At 44.0% G+C, this 18583-nt stretch overlaps 1 long non-coding RNA gene across 3 annotated transcripts in view; it reads right to left on the bottom strand.

The window, feature by feature from the left end:
* The window catches only part of LOC134474033 (uncharacterized), a 28770-nt gene extending 17935 nt beyond the window's left edge, over positions 1–10835 (bottom strand). The window contains exons 1-5 of one of the 3 annotated variants that reach the window (XR_010044589.1): positions 9892–10835; positions 4458–9306; positions 2232–2317; positions 923–1035; positions 388–492 (exon numbers count right to left, since the gene is read on the bottom strand). This is a non-coding gene — a long non-coding RNA (uncharacterized LOC134474033). Of the gene's footprint in view, positions 1–387; positions 493–922; positions 1036–2231; positions 2318–4457 lie in introns of all 3 variants that reach the window. The other 2 variants (XR_010044587.1, XR_010044588.1) reach the window with 2 other exon arrangements.
* Positions 10836–18583: the final 7748 nt, after the last annotated feature.

Here is an 18583-nt window from a genome sequence, read left to right as displayed (position 1 = left end):
AGTATCTCATCCCCTTCAGCAGGTGAAGTTAAAGTTGTCCCCCTAACAAAGACCCTACTAGAAATAAGCACACCCACTGTCACCCTCTCAGTTTTCTTTTGCCAAAGGAGAAGTGCAGTTCAGAGGGTGCCTGAGAAATCCACCACCAACCCTAACAATATACAGTGCTTGAGCTTCCCTGACACGATCCACATGTCAAGCATGAACCTTGGCCAGAATGGCTGATCCTCAGAACAGTGAGTCTCCACTTCCCTCTGTCATGGACAGTTTTAGGTACACCATGGTACAGATACCAGTAAAGGGTCTTTCTGTTCTTGCCCTTACCCTTGTACAACATTCACCTGGACCATTCCACATGGGAGAGTGCCAGATTTCTGGAAGACATACCCAAGTTCAGTCATAAATCGTGAGAACTTCACACTGCAGACAGGGGGACTCTTCAGCAGGTACCACTTGCTACATCTCACTTAAAACTTATACTTCTTCCTGAAACTGTCCAAGAAAGGTCCAAACTTGAAACTCCTAGAAGTATACTTTTAAGCTAACTATTTGGTGTGTTTCTATTTTCAAACTAGATATAAAAACAGTGAAGTAAAACAAAGAAACCCTCACTTCTTGGGTTTTGGGAATACTGCTTTCTCACATCCAACTAACATACACAAAAATATTTAAAATTAAATGACGTGAAGTTTTTTTAATTTCATAGGGTGAGTTAATTCATTATTGTTTTTTATAGATCCATCTGTGTAATAAATGCAACAAAAGCACTAGAGTTTTCGTACAAGAAAAAGATTCTGAACTGCACTGCCGCAAATTTAAGAAACAAATTGGACTTTACCCACTAGTGAGGAAACCAAACAAGTCTACAACAGTTTCTGTGCAGTGTCAGATTGGGGTAGTTTTATGACTGAGAATTATTTACCTGTAATTGAACAAAACTGCTGGCCAGAAGGCACTTTGTCCTCTTCATGTCCAGAGCCCAGCATCCAAATGTAACACTAGCCCCAACAGCTTTAACCCCTCACTTCAACTGACCTTAAAAAAAACAAAACAACAACCTTCTGACATTTTTCATAATTTGCTACTCAACTTCTAAGTTTTATCCTCCTGAACAAACCTCTGGTATTCAAAAGACAGGCCAAACTTCTTGCCCATGTTTTCACTTTGAATGGATACTGATTTAGGACTCAAGACATAAGCCAGGTGTGATAGCACACGCCTTTAATCTCAGCACTCGGCGACACAAGGCAGAAGGACCCCGTGTTCCAGCCGGCCTGGGAAAAATTAGTGAAAACCTGTCATAAAGTTAAAAATTTAAGAAGGACTAGGGGTGGAGCTCTGTGCAAAGGGTGTAGTTCAATCTCAGCATTGTAAAAAGAAAAAGAAAATGGAGACACAGACCAAAGAAGAATGGATATGCATTTACTACGTCGACCACTCACTGTTTGCAAAGGCAATTCAAACCCAATCAGGGATGCATAATAGCTCTGAAAACACAGAATGCTGAGTGGGACCTCGGTTCACTAACAGAAAATTGGGCTCTTTGAGATATAAGTATCTTTATAAAAGAAAGGTGAGGGGCTGGGGATTTAGCTCAGCGGCATAAGCAAGCAGGCAGTCGTGAAGTTCGATCCCTGGTACCGATAAAAACGAAAAGGACAAAAAAAAAAAAAAAAGAAAAAAGAAAGGTGATAGACTCTAAAAGTTAATTCATTTTAATTTTTATTTCCGTTAGTACATAACATTCATCATAAGGAGTTCATATAAGGACATAACTTCAAGATTGTAACATAGTAAATTATCAACAAAACTAACCATAAAATATAAATACTTCATAGAAAAAACAACTTTTACAAGTCAGCTACTCAGTAACAGGGGAAAATGTCTGATTTATCTCAGATTGCTACAGTGAGAGGGAAAAAGACTACATAAACAGTGAACTATCCCTCCACTAAGTTTCTCCCAAACACCACGTGATCATCTTGAGATCAGGGACTACTGATTGTCACGGTGTGGCCTGGGTTTCAAGTCACCACTTGGCCAGCCTACTCTTCAAGCATCTACAGGATCCAGGATAGGGTGCACCAAAAGGAATTTCACCAAAACCTGATCCTACCTTTCTCAGTAACTCAACTGGCCTGCAAGCATTGTCCCCTAAAGCATCATGTTTTCTGCATCACATCTGCCCTCAGAAACCTGGGTAGCACCATGCAAGGCATCATGACATATACCTTTAATCCCAGTATTCCAGGAGGCTGAAGCAGGAGGCTGAAATTCAAGACCAGCAGGTGGACCTCATCAGCAACTTCAGGAAACCCTGGGCCAAATACAAAAGGAAGAAGGGCGTAGCTGAGCTCAGTGAGCAGGCTCTGGTTTCAGTCCCCACTACCTCAAAAAGAAACAGAAAAAGGAAAAAAGAAAATGGAGAAAAAGAACCAGAAATAATTGTTCAAATCACTCCCATTCGGTGACTGCCACTACTTCAGCTGTGAATCAAACTGACACTTCAGCACATTCAAGTGCCTTAAGATGGGATTAATTTCTTGGAGATACGGTATAAGTATGGCATATCAAGATAACATCCCAAAATACCATTTCCTGGTGTGTGGGGTTTGCAGCTCCCTCTCTTGGTATTATAACTGCAGACTAATAATCAGCCAAGGCTGGAGGGAGATCCTATTAGCCCACAGGAACTCCAAAATTTTCCACTGAAAAAGTATCCAGGAAAATGTGGTATATATTATATACTTTCCATAGAACATCAATAGAAACAAAGCTATTAGCAATTCCTGTGTGTTAGTTCAAAATACAGGAGTACACACATGCACACACAAACACAAATTAAAATGTTTTCTCTCTCCAGTAGAGCACATGGTCCTTTTCCAAAAACCTGCTCTATATTGCATATTGCCATCCTTCAATAGATGCTCACACTGCCAATCCTAGACTTGCAAAATCAACCAAACAATACAAGCATTTAGCTGCTTTTCATACCTCACTTGCTATCAGGGATTTCCCACTGTCTTTGAAGTCCAATATTGTTCTCACTGTTGTTTTGTTTTGTTCTGATCGTTTTGCTTTATTCAACGTTTGTTGTGATTGGTTTTATTGTTTTGTTTTGGTTTGATTTTGCTATATGTGACAGAATGGACAACTAATGTGAAGATAACAAGATATACTATGGTAGTTGTTTTCCTAGCATCCTGCTTTGTGAAAGGTTCTTGTCCTAGTATAAATTACTGTACATTTATGGCGATGGTTTAACATGGCAGAAGGCCAACATGGAAACGCCTACCACTTCCTGCTTCTTTCTCAGCCTTAATTGCACCTCCCCTTCCTGTTTGCATGCAAAGAAAACTATAATCAGCTCCTCTTGAATCATCAATGCCCACCCTAAGCACCACCTCCACTCAAACGTTACGTATGTCCCACACCCCCATATTCCGGTGGAATGAGAGCGCAGCCACAGTGGGTGGTATGCTCCTTCCCACGTGCTCATCTCTGTTCTTTTTGTACTTTTGCTTCTCTATTGTGACAAAATCCCTCACATTAATGGTTCTCTGACCGAGAAGGCATAGTGAGTGGCACTGCATGGAACAGCGACCTTCCTCACTCATCACAGGTCTGGGGTTTTCTGTTACCGTTCTTAAAATTCGCAAGCTTGCAGTGGAAAACCTATCCTGCTGTCCTAAAATTTGCAAGCTTGCTGCAGAAAAACTTCCCTGCCGTCCCAGGGATAACATTTTCATGCTCCTTAAGGCCCTACAGCCTGAGGCAAAACTGTTATTTTTGTTCCTTGGGATCCCGCCCCGCACTCTTTGGTGAAGGCCAAGGAGAATGGGTGTTGGGACTTTCCGTGTCATACTTTCAAAATAGGTGATGATCTCTTTTGTTAAGTGTGATCTGGGACAATTTTCATGTTGGGGGGGGGGCTAGAGCTCTTACATCCTGAGGCAAAATTGTTCACTTTTAATTCAGTCACGGGGAATACTATTTCCTGTCCCCCGAAAAAAACACTTCTGGGGTTCCTGGTTCATAACCTTGGTGCTCTTGGCCTCAAGAAGGCTATAAAAACCAAAAAACTTTTTGGTTTTTTTATGCTTTTATTTTATGCTTTTGTCACAGTGACAGCAAGTTGGCAGAAACCCTTCATCTATAGGTCTTTTCTACTTTAAGGATGTGTCCTCCTCCCACTCTGTCCTCTGTGATGGCCCAAATACTTCTGGCTCACTCTGTTCCACCCATAACTCTCCCTCCCACCCTACCAGGCTCCTTAGATGATGTGGCTCCTGTCTTTAACGCTCATCCCCTGTATCTCCAAGACCAAATCCCACAGCTTTCTCAGCCAGAGGTTTCTATGCCTCCTGCGCCATCCTCTCCCCTTTCCTCACCCCCAGTGGCCTCTAATCCTTCCCTTAGTTTCTCTCCCCAGACTTCAATTTCTCAATCCCATCCACCTGAGCCATCTATGCCACTGGAGGGTTCTTTTTCCTCTTCCCCGTGTTGCCATTTTCTCCACCGGCCCACCATACGGAGTTGCATGCATTCCAGCATTCCAACAAGCTGCATGATTCTCAGCAACCATCTTGCTGCAGCTCACATAAAGGAGAATCAAAACATAAATTAGGTTCCTTTGCTGCCATTCTTATTTCAAGATATCTCTATTAATTAATCCACAAAAAGGTTCACACTAGTCTATTTATTATAGTTCAAATTGGCCAAATATATTTGAGTCACTCTGATTTTGTAAGATGATTGTCAGTCTATATATCTATTGTCTGTTTGTCCATTTGCCTGCTCTGTAAACATCTGTTCCTTTATGAGTTCAACAATTTTTTTCTTCCTCTTTTACAATTTCACATCATTTAATCAGGTTGAGTTATAGATTAAAAAAAAAAAAACATGCTTCCACCTAGGTAGCCAACTGGTCAAAATGATGCTAGAATTCCTTAAACAAAAATCCCTTGGGGTGAAGAGACATTGGGTAGGACTTTAATTGTTGAATAAAAAAGTGGCCACCTGGTAACTTTAACCAGTCCTTGTTTATTAATCAGAGGCTCCATAATCTCCATAGCCTTATGGGAGACACTTCAACTAAAGTTCACATAATTAAGACAATTCGTTGTTGCTGATCTGATAGTATATTCATGCCTTCATATATAAAATTGGGATTGTTTATCACAAGTATTTTCTTTCAGATCCAAACATCTGCCTTTTTCTTGTGCTCTAGCCAGGAAACTTCAAGTCAGGCCAACGTAAGGTCACCAGTCAAATAATAATTTTTAAACAAAAGTTTATGTACTGTATACGTTATAGAGACGCTTAAATAGTGAGCAGTCCAAATAATGTCACAAATTTCTTCAGTGCTCAAATGTTAAAACACCCATGGTTAATAGAAAATAATAGTTCCATCTAATGTTCTATGTTAAGCTTAATGCCTCTATTGTACTGTACTGTTACCAATCTTCTGGATGTTCAACAACTAAAATTAAGAGATAATTATAAATTCCTTTTGGATTCTTTTAACTATACTCAACTGGTATTAAATGACACTGCAACTGATCTCTCTCCTAAATAAAAAGGTAAAATTAATAAAACAGGCCATCCTCCAAAATCAGATGGCATCCTCCAAATCAGATGGCATTAGACATTCTAATAGCATAGGAAGTACTTACACAATTTAAAAGCTAAATGTGTATATGACAAATGAATGACACACCAGTTTCTAAAATTCCCTGAACCTTATTCTTATCCTCCTTATGGGAAGCCATTACTAAAATTATACTCATAATAAATAACCTGTTGATTGTATTACTTGACTTCTGCATACTTAATTGATGTTTTGCATTTGTCTCCTTTAGACTTAAAGCTGTATAAAAATGCCTGCTGTCTCCTGAGGGCCACTAGTTAAAAGCTCTACAGAGTATCCCTGACTGCCATTCGACAACTTCAACTCCCTTCAGCCTGTCAGATCAGTTTCTGCCCATTATTCTTCACAGTGCTTTGGGTTATTATAGGCAGCCAGACCAGGCTAGGGCCTCAAAATAGCCAACACAGAAAACCAGAGGTCTTGTGACTATGGAGGAGACAGATACCTTCAACTGTGGGCCAGATCCCAAGACAAAAGGCTAAACTTGGCCCTTAAACCCCACAGAAAGACCTTCTTAATATGGGTTTACATATTTTCAACAACAGAGATAAAAATCAAAAGAAAAAATAATCTGATCTTCCAGCAGTGACACTTGGAGCTCTGAGACAGGTAAACCAAGACAAGGTGAAGCTGCCTGAACCCCTCCCTGACCATACTTCAAGTGCAACAAAGGACACTGGGCAAGAGAGTGCCCCAAGCCTGGTGTTCCTCTGGGGCCTTGCCCCTATTGCAATCTCAAGGGAGACTGGAAGAGCAACTGTCCTAGCCATCCTCTAACTCCTTGGATCTCATATATCTCATCACCATCAGATTCACTGCTGACTGATCTACTTGGGACTTGCTGCTGAAGATTGATGGGACTTGGGGTCCACAGCCCTCCATTAAGGTATCCTTCTCAGAGCCCCAAGTCCCACTGGAGGTCTGAGGTAAGACACTCTCTATATCAGTGGACATAGAGGCCATGTATAGTGTAGTGTTCTTCCTGATTTTTCAGGACCCTGTATTAAGTCCTTAGTTTCTATAGTGGGTGTTGATGGTCAACCTACGCAGCTTTTGCAGACAAGGCCTATTCCTTGTGGGTTCCAGACTCTTTCCATTACCCATAGCTTCCTAGCAATTTCAATGCATCCCACATCCCTTTTAGGTAGAGATCTTCAAAAGCTTAACTTTTCTCCTTTACCTTCTCACTATCTCTCTGTTCTCCAGCCACCCTCATAGTGTGCTGCAAAGCCATCCCCTCCCCTCCCTTCTTCTCTGGTTAATCCCATAGTTTGAGATACTTCTAATCCCACCCACGCTACCCATGCCATGCCTATTTTAATTCATCTCAGGGATCCTTCAATTTTTCCTTGTGTTCTCCAATATCCCATAGCTCCCAAACATTTACAGGGACTTAAACCTATAATCAAGCGCCTTTTAGACAATGGTTTTCTTAAGCCTACCCATTCACCCTATAATACTCCCATTCTCCTGGTATTCAAGCCTGATGGGTCTTATTGTCTAGTGCAGGACCTTGGGGTAGTCAATAATGCCATTACCCCAATCCACCCAGAGATGCCAAACCCTTACACCCTTACATGCTCTCTCATATCCCTCCCTCCACCACTCACTTTATAGTCAGAGATGTTAAAAATGCCCTTTTTTATTCCTTGTGTTTATGTAGACTGAACCAGACACTCTGAGGTCTCAACAACTTACACCTGTCATCCCTACAGTAAAACCTCTCCTTAGGGACACATAGCACCCCCCTTTCCTTTTCATCAATTTTCAGACACACCCCTGATAGATTTTATACACATGCCCTGCCACAAAACTCTCAAATATATTCTCACCTTTGTTTTTACTTTTTCAGATGGATAAAAGCTTTTTCCACAACCAGGGAGACTGCTCATGTACTTACTATTGTAGTCAGGGGTTGTGCAGAGAACAATTAGAATCAGGACATGAAGTTTATAATATTTTTATAATGGTCACCAGGAATTAACACAAAATGCAGGAAGTCTATTCACAACACCAAGAACATAGAATATTTAGTCAAGGGCCTAAATCCCACAGCAATGTCCCACATGAGTCCAGATAAAAACCCAGAGCTCATGACTATGCCTCCCATGAGTCCAACTGAAGGTCCAGAGCCCACAAAAAGGACTCACATCAGTCTCTTTTACAGATCCATGCTGGGAATGGCCAAAGGTCAGTGGTGGAAGCCAGAAAGTCCATGCCAGCAGAGTGAAGAAGCTGTGCTGGTGAGATGAGGGTTCTACACTGGAGCCAAAAAGTCACACTCACAAAAAAGACCAGGGCTGTCCTGAAAGGCACCACAGCCATCCTCAGCGACATGGAGGCCCCGAGCTTCTCCAATGACAAACACAATTGAGTACATGCCAGGAGGGCAATGTGACGAGTTTATCCTGGAGACCAAGTGGCACACGTCTTCCCCTCTGGAGCTAAAAAGCAATGCTCAATGTGAGGACCAGAGCTTCTCCAGGAAAACCAATGGCTCAAACAGCAACTCGTAGGAAAACTCACAATGCCTCAACACAGTACAATAAATAATGCATCAACGCATTAACAATCTCCTTCTCCACCTATTTATGCTGGCAACTTTCCTGGAGCATCTTTGCTCAGGGCCATGCTGATGTAATCCAGCTGGCATTAAGTTGACCACTAGTTCTTAATCCATAACACCAAAGTCCTGTTACAGGAAATCATTCCAAGGATTACAACTAAAATGGAGTGGTCCCTACCCAGCCTTCCTCAGAACTTCAATGGTGGTCAGGGGTGCTGGACTACCACCCTGGTTCCACATCACTCAAGCTACATGGTCCCCTTCTAACCCTAACTCCCCAGATTCTACACATTCTGGGAGGTCATCTCATCTCCTATCTCCCATCTCCATCTCACCAAGGCCCCACAGCCACAATTTTCAGGCTAGGTCATGTTTAGTTACCCTATTTGGTTCCTGATCCCTGGCATTGTAATGCTGCTTATTCTTTTCAGCTCAACTCCTGGACCAAAGACGAGCCCTATCTACCTACTTTTGTTTTTTAACTTTTTTCGGTACCAGGGATCGAATTCACGACCTGCTTGCAAGGCAGGTTGCTATGCCGCTAAGCTAAATCCCCAGCCCCTATCTACCTACTTTTAACTTCTACCCTTTCAGATGGGAGAATAATTACCTCTCCTAACACCAGCCCTCCCAACCCCATGCTTATTTTTCAGATTCTTCCTCACCATGGCCCTGATGGAATGACACATTTGGATCAAGGGCACTTTCCTTCTACCCTTTCTGGGTCCTTTAATTATGATTGTGATCAGCTTCTTATAGCACCTTGTGTTTTTATTTCTCCAATCTAGATGCAAGCGTTCACCAGTGATTGATTTCTTATCCTGGCTGAAACACCTGGTACCAGCTTCTATAGGGGTATGAACCATCATCCCGTCAACCTACCTGCACCCCAATATGGCACTCCTTTTCAGTGGGAAGTAGTAAGAGAGAGACTTTGTCCTTTTCCTAACAATACAAAGAGGGGAATGAAAGGTTCTTGCTCTAGCATAAATTACTGTATGGTTATGGCGATGGTCTAACATGGCAGAGGGCAAAGTGGGAGCGCCTACTCGTTCCTGCTTCTTCTTCAGCCCTAATTGCAACTCCCTTCCTGTTTGCACGAAAAGAAAACTCCAATCAGCTCTTTACGCATTACCAATGCCCACCCTAAGCACCACCTCCACTCAAAGGTTATATATCTCCCCTATGGCCCCTATTCTGGTGGAATGAGAGCAGCCCAATTGGTTGTGTGCTTCTTTCCACATCCGCATCTCAATAAACCTGTTCTTTTTGGACTTTTGCTTCTCTATCGCACTGAAAACCTAACACTTTGAAGTTCTGTAACAATTGTGCTGCTTTGTTTTGATTGGCTTTGTTCTGGTTTGTTTCTAGGATTTTTATTATCTTTTTTTAAATTTTTTTATCCGTACTGGGGATCGAACTCACGACTACGTGCTTGGCAAGGCAGGCGCTTATGCGTTGAGCTAAATCCCCAGCCCCCGCCTTATTATCTTTTTTTTTAAAAAGCTACCAGCAAAAAGCCTGCTCTTTACCTGCTATTTTAACTTTTTCCATAAACTAAGAACAATAAAAGCCCAGAGGTTCTTATACACAGCAAAGCCTGATCTCCACTCTGAACCTCAGGGTTTCTCCTTGGCGCGCTCCGCTCTCCCACGGAGGTCGCTGCACAGCTCACCGCGAGAAGGCGCCCCTCCGCTCCCGGAGGGCCGCTGCCACAAGCGCGGAGAGGCGTCCCGGCACCCTGGCGCCCGCCGGGCTCTTCTCTCCTCCCGCTCACCAGGCAGCCGGAAGCCCGGGGAGCGAGGGCCTCGCACGGCGCGCCGGTGACGCCGCTCCCCGAGAGCCAGGCCGAGCCGCCAGCCAGCCGCGCACCCGAGGCGCTACGCGAGGGACGAACGGGAAAGCGAGCCGGCCGGGCAGCGCCGCACCTTCCGCCGCCCGCCATCTTCGCCAGCGCGCCTCTCCTCGCACAGCCCAGGCGGCGCGGTCCTCTGCAGCTCGAGGCCGGCGTCTCAGAGCCGCCTAACGGCACAGCGAGAGCAAGGCGCGCCCGGGAGACCGGGGCGGCCCCGCCTCCTACGTCCCGCTCCCGCGGGGAGCAGCGCTTTGGCGGGCGGCTGGGAAGGAGCGACTCGCAAGCAGCAGGCGCCTGGTCCTCGACGCTGCTCCCCTAAAAACCGTTGAAGGAACCGCTGTGCGTGCGCGAGGAGCGGCCAACCGATGAAAGCCGCCCGCTGATTGGGCGGCGCGGGGTCGCGGGGACGTCGCCTAACGGCTCCCTTTCTCGGAGCCCACGCTGGGCCGCCTGCGGCGGAGCTTGCGGCTTTTCCTCGCAGCCTGACGCCTGCGAGGAAAGCAGAAGATGGGAGTGGAGGGACCCAAAGGACAGGGTTTTAAAGCCTCCTTGGGAGCCCAGAACGAACCCGGCCCACACAGCGCCTTTCCTTGGCAAAACAATCTCTGCTGTGCCTAGGGCCAGTGGGAGCCCTGTGGCTCCTGCTGCGGGCTGCGGCTGCGCTGAAGCCCACCGGGAGAGGAGGAGGTTGGACGCCCTCTGCATCGGTCCTTGGACCCGGGAGTTCTCCCAGTGGAGTCGCTGAGAACTTCGAAAGCACTTGCTAAGGCGTTGGAGCAGAATCCCAGAAATGATTTTTCCTGTTGCACGAGGAAAAATCTGATGAGCAGAGTACTGATTGTTGTACTCTAGGAAAATACCTTCATTATTTTGTGTATTATAGCAGACCTGCAATGTGGCTTACTAAATGTGTTTTTTTATCCTTTTTCCCTAACTGGTATGTTAAGTGACCTAATTGATATGTTGAGCAATACTCTCCTCTGTAAAGAATTGCAAGAATCTCACCTAATTGATATGTTAAGCATTGTTGCCCTCTACAGAAGTTGTGCTAAAACAAGCTAACAAGGGTTGTTAATCACTGTTAGGCGCCTCTATTCTCCGCTAAAGAGCTAAAGAAAACTAGGATGGCCCACTAATTTACACTTGTTTGAAGTAACTTGCTTGTGTGTAGAGAGATTTGCGTGTGAGTTTAACCCTTTACCTGACTTTGACACATAACCGCCGTTTTCTGTTCTGTATGGCACCTTATTGCCTCCCTCTCCCCTCACCTATCTATCTAGGCCATAAAGAATTTGGGTTTCTGGTGACCTCTTCCCGACCCGGTGATGATCTGTCATAAAATGAGTTTGCCCCAATTTTAAGAACTGTTTAGCTTCAAAGAAATTACCGGGAAATACTATGGCCCAAACCCCAATCGGTGCTTTCCTTTTGTTCTGTATGCATCAAATGAGTTAGATATCAGATCTTTGTAAAACTTAAGTTTCAGCTTCTTGTAACTCTTGACCCCTTTGAACCCACTAGCGAAAACGAGCTGTCCTGGGATAATTAACTCTCCACTTTCTTCTCCAAATATTGCTATAGATGTGCCACTCCGAGATAATGTCAGTCTGTAGGATGGGAGTAATTTGAGAAACACCAGGAACTCCCGAGATTGTCAGAGCTAAGTGGACAGCAATACAGTTTCCAGACTCGGGTCAACAAGTTTGATGACTCTGCAGGTTTCTTTGTCCCACCCCCCCCCCTTTTCCTCCAGCCTCTTTTTAAAGTCCTCCCTTCAGTCTCTGGGACACAGTCTCCAAATTGGCTCCCGGAGACTTGTCGCCAGGCCTGGAAATAAAGCCTTTGCTACCTAAATTTTTGGTCTCTTGCTTCCTTGGATTTTATACCAGCGCCTGAGTTATAACACTGATCAGCCCAGTTTTTTGTTTTGTTTGGTACCGGGAATCGAACTCGTGACCTTCCGCTGAGCTATGCCGCTGAGCTAAATTCCCGACCCAAGCCTGATTTTGAGTGGCTTTTTTCCTCGGATGTAAAACATATCCCTGAAAATAAGCTGCCTCTGTGGTGCGGTAAGGAGCTCAGAAGTCAGGAGGAGCACCCACAGGCTCCTTCCTTTCAGCTCTTGTGGTAACCGAGGAAATGCAGCATGCTTATGGGAAAGTACGTGCTTCTCATCAGCATATTGTTATGGGAAGCTAAGCTAGACAGACATTAATATACAGTCGGAGAGGGACTGGGCCCTCAAGAAAATTAGCACAGAACTCACAGACTTCAGAAGTGTGGCTGGAGACGCATCTGCAGAAGGCCAGGCCTCAGGATGAAAGTGCAATGGCCAGGCCTGCAGGCCTCCCTGAGGATACACAGGAAGTTGGAATTATTCTGTAATTAGTACCATCTGGTCCCATGAATCCAGATAGGCATCAGTTGCCTGGGTGGGAGACCAGAGCATCTCGATCCATCTCTTTCCAAAATCGCCTTTATCCTTTCCATATACCCGTGCCATGTAACTCGCTTTTCTACCAGATTGATACTACCTGAGCAGCTAACTTGTAATCATATAGTTCGATGATAGTTGCACAGAAGTGGTAATCTTGCTGTACAAATACCCTGACACTTGGGGGCGCTCTTTAAGGCTAGAGGCTACTTTTTTCCTCCTGTTTTCCAATAAAAATCTCCCAGCTTTTTCCTTTGCTACAAATAAAGCTTCATTCCCCAACATTGTGAGAACACAAACTCAGCACGTTTCACATCTTATAGATCAGGGGTTACATTTTTCCTATGTCAATATCACTATCCACATACAAATAGATCTCTCTAAATAATGAACTAGTATATTGCAACAGTCTCCCAGTTCAAAATAACAATAGCAAAGACAACCCTGTCTAGAAAATATCCAATATTCTATTACATGGTCATGGCATACTTTATTTAATCTTATATATATTGTTTCCAATTTTTAATATATGTTTATATGATGTTCCACATTTCAACATTTACAGTCTTTCTACACACTTTAGTTTTTCATCCTGCTGTGTGTAAATCAGTGACCTATATAAGCTATCAGTCCAAAGATCAATCGTAGACATGCCACAAAGGAGCTTAGGATTTCAAGGGAATTAGTATTCTGTGGATAGAAGTTCAAAGACCTGGTAAGATGAGCCAGATGTGGTACTCTCTGCATTGTTTCCTAAGATCAGAACACCCGGATTCAAAGAGTTTGTGCAGCTTGTATCAGATAACACAAAATGCCCTGTTAGAGACTTTGGGTGGATCTTCATTTGTGGGTTGAAAAATCAGTTATATTCAGGTTTTCTTTTTCAACACAAGTTTCCATTTTTGTTCCCTGGTGTTTTGGGTTTTTTTTTTTTTTTTTTGCAATTGAGGCTGCTGAATTAATTGGTTTATGGCTGAAAAAACCTTCAAGGGAAAGAAACTGGAGTGCTCATCCACCCAAAGGACAAATTCCCGAGTCTGAACCAGCTGCTCCAGCTCTCCTAGATAAAGGAAAAGTAGGCTCAAGGGCTGGAGGAAGTACCATCAAATTTGGGGTGGCAGTAGCAAGCAGGTTTCCAGTAGAGTGCAATGTTCAAAGTTAGCATAAATTATAGAATAAGGTAGTGTTGGGGGGAAATTGAGTCAACAGTAGCCAAGAGCTCGGAAGAAAAAAGATTTTACTTAACACTGGCAGACACCAGAGGAGTAGTCTCCACCATCTGAGGCAGAAAGTTTGTCCTTTATATGGCGGCGGGGGAGTGGGGGTGAGGTGGGGGTGCAAGCCAGCATTACAAAAATACTAAGATAAGCGTAGCTGAGGGCCATGGCATAGTGGGTATCTTGTAGAGAGCACAATTGTATGTAGCAAAGTTGTTTTTACCAAATTTACAGAAGTTTTAATTTGATAACCTCATATGACAGCTGACTGAGTTCAGTGGCAGAGAATGAAAGGGCTGCAGCTTTGCAGAAAACAGTAGCTGCAGTTAGGTCAGGATTTCTGCTTTACTTCACCCTCTTGTTGCTCCTCAGGGGCTCTGAGGGGAATCGTCACTGGAGTCTATGAGGGACTGTTGAGTTTAGGGCTTAAGTACAACAAGCTCAGGTAATCTGTGGTCTCTCCTTCTAGGAAACCGTCTCAGTTAACCTCTGAATTAAACTGCGTGCACAGTGGATTATGCAGCAACCCATACAATGATAATTCCAGTAGTAATGATCAGGGAAGTAGTATGCAGGCCGTGAATCCCTTTCATTTGCCAAATCATTATTCTGGTAACCTTGTAAAGGGATCATTAACTCCAGCATTTTTGGTTAGTTCTTCTTGCAGGGTTGTCAGGCTTTGAAGGGCCTTGATGATTGTGCTACCAGAAGCAGTGCCATTTGGAATGAAACACAGCATTGGATTTTAATCATAGCACAGACATCACCTTTTTTGCTAGAATTATATCCAGAGCGAGCCTATCTTCCCAGGCCACCTAGCTGGTGGGTACAAGTTGTTTATTTCCTTAATAGCATCCTGGGTATAATTTATAAATCTTCGTTGATTATAGTAAATATAGTATATACAGTTTATATTTTTGTTCATAGTGAACCATCAGAACAGTGAATTTTCAAATCCTGAAGTTACCTGGGCTTTAAATTTATTGAGGACCCCTCATGAGACCCCAATTGTCCCCATCTATGTAGATAGCTGTGTCAAAAGAACCTGGGAGATGACTTATTTCAGTGGTGTCTCCACATGGAAATACAGGGCAAGCATCAAACTTGACAGTTATGGGTTTATCAGTGGCAGTGACATTCAGGGTTAGGTGTTTCCCAATTGCCCCTGGAAGTAGCTGAGGGTAAGCTATTCCAGGATTGACAATAAGTACAGCAGTAAAAACATGCATTTTTGTAGTTTTCACCAATGAATGGCAGTGAGTCCAGAGTATCCCATAGCAAAAAGCAAGGTTGCAGTTATAAGGCACACTAGGAAAAAAAGGGAGCAACCCATACAGCATCCCAAGGTCGATGTCCTTATGCTTCAACCTCTGAAGACAGAAGATGGTCTTCAAGTGGTTGTCTGAGTGAGGTGATGCCTCCCAACCCTGACTAATAGAGGGATGGGTTCTCTTGATGCACCCATGATTAGATCTCTACAGCATTAAACAGCTGTAGGGATGGTTAGTATTATCATACATGGCCCCCTCCATGAGGTCTGGAGAGGTTTCTTAGGGTTTGTTTTCAGTCCATAACCCCTAACTGTGTCTCCCAGTGAAAATGGGTATGCAGGGGAGGTCTGAAGGATGGGGACCATTTCTGTTTTATGTATGTAGGAAAACACTTTTCCTTCTTGATGGAGCTGTCAAGTTAGAGTTGAATCACTTAGTTATCTTAAGTCTCCCCTAAAGTTTTAATTACAGGAAGTAGCCACCTATACCGTACTTTATAAAATCAGTTAAAGGTGTTAGAGTCTTTTCCAGACAAGGCCTTGTATAGGGGCCTTGCTTTTTCTGTGAACCCAGGGATCCAGATTCTGCAGCTAGCACCTCCAAATAATTTGCAGCATTTCTTTCTTGTGATTGGACCCACGTTGGAGCAAATGACCTCTTTTCTTTCTGGTCTGAGGACATGGTGCTCCTGATAAATCAGGAGCTATCTGATCCATTCCCAGCTATCTGACTGTTGTAGATTTGTGTCTTTTTCCAAGACACCTTGTAACCAGTTTCTGTCAGGCATTGCAACAGAGCTTTTTTATTCCTTCAGAGCAGGCAGCTTGGATGTCACTAACTAAAAGAAGATCATCAACATATTGGAGGAGGGTGCAGTGGAATTGTGTACTGGGAAAACTGGCAAGACCAGCTGCAAGGGCTTCTCCAAAGAGGATAGGTGAGCTTTTGAAACACTGACAAAGTCAGATCCAGGTCAGTTGACTTTTGTGTCCAGAACTGGGATCTTCCCATTCAAAGGCAAAGAGGGCCTGGCTGACAGGAACCAACTGAAGGCAGAGGAAGGCATCCTTTAGGTCCATGGACATGTACCAGCAGGCTGTGGGGGTAGAAGATTGAGGAGAGAATAAGAGTTGGACAGAAGGCCACCATGGTGGTATTGATGCTCAGAGATCCTGAACTGGATGATAATCCCCACACAGTTTCTTTACAGGTAGGAGAGGTGTAGTGTATGAGTTTCTGTAGTTCTGAGGTCTCTGGATGTGTTGTTTAACTCCTAGTCAAGCTCACTGTAGCATGAGGTATTGTTCAAAGCAGGTGGCAGTTGCCCAGGCTGGAGTTCCACAATCAGAGATGATGGTTGACAGCCAGTCCAGGAGGAGATTCTTCAACCCAAACTCCAGGAAAGAAAATCTTGAGAATTTCTGGGCTGTCTTCATCTGTGTGTGTCCCATCAATCACATTCTTCTTCTTGTGGGAACATAACAGCAAATACAAAATGTGGCTGTGAAGCTGGAAGAGAGAATCCTGTAGAGTAGGTGACGGTAGCCTACCTTGTATAGGATATCCCTCCATAGGAGTGAGATTGGGTCCTCCAGAAAGTGGAGGAATTCATATGTGATTTGATGTCTTTCTAGGCTGCAAGTTTGTGCCTGCAAAAGAGACAAGAGATAGAAGTACCAGTTACCCTGATAATGGTGAACTTTTTTTCTTGAACCAATAAGTTTGTGCTCCACTGTAAACCTGGAAGGTCATAGGTTAGCCCACAGTGTGCATGTGGACCATAGGCTCCCAGGGCTCTACCTGAAGAAGGGTTCTAGGCCTGTCTCAGGTTCTGACCTAGATCTCCAATCTCCCAAATGAGTGTACAGCAGAGGTTAAACAAAAAGAGACAAATTGTATGATTTTTTATGGCTCCAGGAGGGTGAAAACCCTTTAATTAAGCTCGAGACTCCAAGGGTTAAGACAAAAGCTTCTCTGGATCAGTCCACTTATATTAGGACTGAGGATAAAAGGCAGAGAAACTGGGGAAAGCGCAGGCAATGAGCAGGACCTTGGGAGTCACTTCAAGGACATCTCCAAGTAATGAGTCAAGTAATTTAGTAGCACTGTCTTATCATGAAGACATGGGAGAAGTGAGACTGTAGGAGTGATCTTTGCAGCTGCAGTCTCCATTTATTAATTGGGGTTGGAGCCAAGTGTCCACAGCTGTGGCCTTATCTTGCCCTTTGAAATATCTCACAGGCTACTAAGGCCTCAGCCAGAACCAGTGATTCATAAGAGTTCATTTACTATGAATCAACTCCTGTCGCCAGGCAAGGGGCCTAGGCCTAGGACAGACTCACAGATAAACACAGAAAGCCAATTAGTAAAATTTAAATCCTGCTCAGAGCCACTTCGTAGTGGTCTCCAACAGGCCTGGCCTAGTCCGCATTATCAGACCAACAAAAGGGTTGTCATCTGATCCAGGTTGGGGTTTTTGAGAATCCTAATGATTTAGTTTGAGTGGATATTCATTCTTGTTAGTGTCTATGGTCTTTACATATTGTCCATTGGTCTTTTGTTAGAGAGTATGGCCATCTACCAGACTGGAAGGAGCTGAGGCTAAAGGGTAGTTGGGTGGCTGAGGTTTTGGCCCTGCCTGGTGATAGTCCGTTAGTTTGAAGGCTGTAGTTGTGGAATAACTGCTCTGCCAAGAGCCACAGCAGGAAAAGAGGATTTTGTTCAGTATAGTTTGTTTTTACCTTTTACCTTCCTTTTTCTCCTCACATTTATATTTGGCATAGACTTCACTGGCAATCTGGAGAAGCTGGGTTGCATTTATTGCTGCAAAGCCTTCTGTCTTCTGGATTCTTTCAGATACCAGATGCTGCTTGGCAAAGAAGGCTGTATCCACCATTTGTAGTTTTCTGGGGCTTCAGGGTCAATCCCCAACTCACTTTTCTTGGCTGGGACCTCTATGTTTATGCCCATGTCCCACCCTTAGTGTGAATTTTACTGAAAAGATTGAGATTGTTAATCCATTTATACTGATAGCATTCATCACCTTGAGAAGCCTTGTACTATTTCACTTAAAAAAAAAATTCTTCTGTCAGGTCCTCTATAACAGAGCTCCCTCGGGGGATGACGAAGACAACTGCCCCTGAAAGAAGACAATTTGCCTGCATTTTGGCTCACTTTTGCTCTGCTTCCATGTACTGATACATACAGAGCTGACTAGGAAGCGTTCTAGCCTGTGTATTGGCTTTAAGCAATGCAAATAGGTCTAGCCAAGGTACCTAAGAGCAAAGGAACTGGCCTGTGAGGTCTGCCTATAGCTCCCTACTACGTGGTGTGAGCTAGGATGAGAGACTCTCTGCTGTCTGCTGGGATAGAGCTTCCAAAAAGAGGCAGTGATGACCCAGGCAGTTAAGGTCAGACACAATTAAGGTCAGCAGAAGCCCCCAACCCAAAACACAAGATACTTCCTCAAACTGTATTATGCAGATTACTCCCAACTTTGATCTAGTTACCAGATCCAGTAGTCTTTCTGCCACTTCTCTGCCCATTGCAGAGGTGCCACTGTGTCTCCTACCTAGCCCAGCTCACAGTAT

This window comes from Cavia porcellus, unplaced genomic scaffold (assembly GCF_034190915.1).
Source record: "Cavia porcellus strain 051 isolate PalLab524CR breed Dunkin Hartley unplaced genomic scaffold, mCavPor4.1 scaffold_29, whole genome shotgun sequence".
Taxonomy (NCBI): Eukaryota; Metazoa; Chordata; class Mammalia; order Rodentia; family Caviidae; genus Cavia; species Cavia porcellus.
Note: the sequence above shows the minus strand (reverse complement) of the source record. Positions and strands in the feature narration are given on the sequence as shown.